This window comes from Arachis ipaensis, chromosome B01, assembly GCF_000816755.2.
Source record: "Arachis ipaensis cultivar K30076 chromosome B01, Araip1.1, whole genome shotgun sequence".
Lineage (NCBI taxonomy): Eukaryota > Viridiplantae > Streptophyta > Magnoliopsida > Fabales > Fabaceae > Arachis > Arachis ipaensis.
In genome coordinates this window covers 110,499,416-110,499,872 of record NC_029785.2, presented here as the reverse complement: position 1 = coordinate 110,499,872, position 457 = coordinate 110,499,416, and positions in this window count along the sequence as shown.

Below are 457 nucleotides of genomic sequence, written 5' to 3'. Positions count from 1 at the left end.
GGAAGAGTTTGGATCTTATGGTTCTTTTGATCTTCCTCAACCAAAGCCTTCTGTATTCCTAGGTGGCTGAATTGCAACTCCTGGAAAAGAGCAACAAAGACGGCTTTGGTATATTAGGGACCGAAACCTCGTACTATTTATATTTGAGCATGACACCATTAAATCCAAAAGCCCAAATAAAATAGTATCTAAAGCCCAAAAGATAATATATCTAAAATCCAAAAGATAATTATATAAGGAACAAAAGATAATATCCCGTTTTATTCTCATTTAATTTCAAATCAAAAGTAATAATAACTTATTTAATTTAGTATTTAAAAGGGATAAGTATAATTTTGGTCCCAAAGGTTTTCAGCCAGAATCGAAATCGTCTCTCGTCTAATTTTCGATTTAGAATCATCCTTAACATTTTTTCGTATTAAAATCGTCCTTTTTTTTAAATAAAATTTTTAATTTA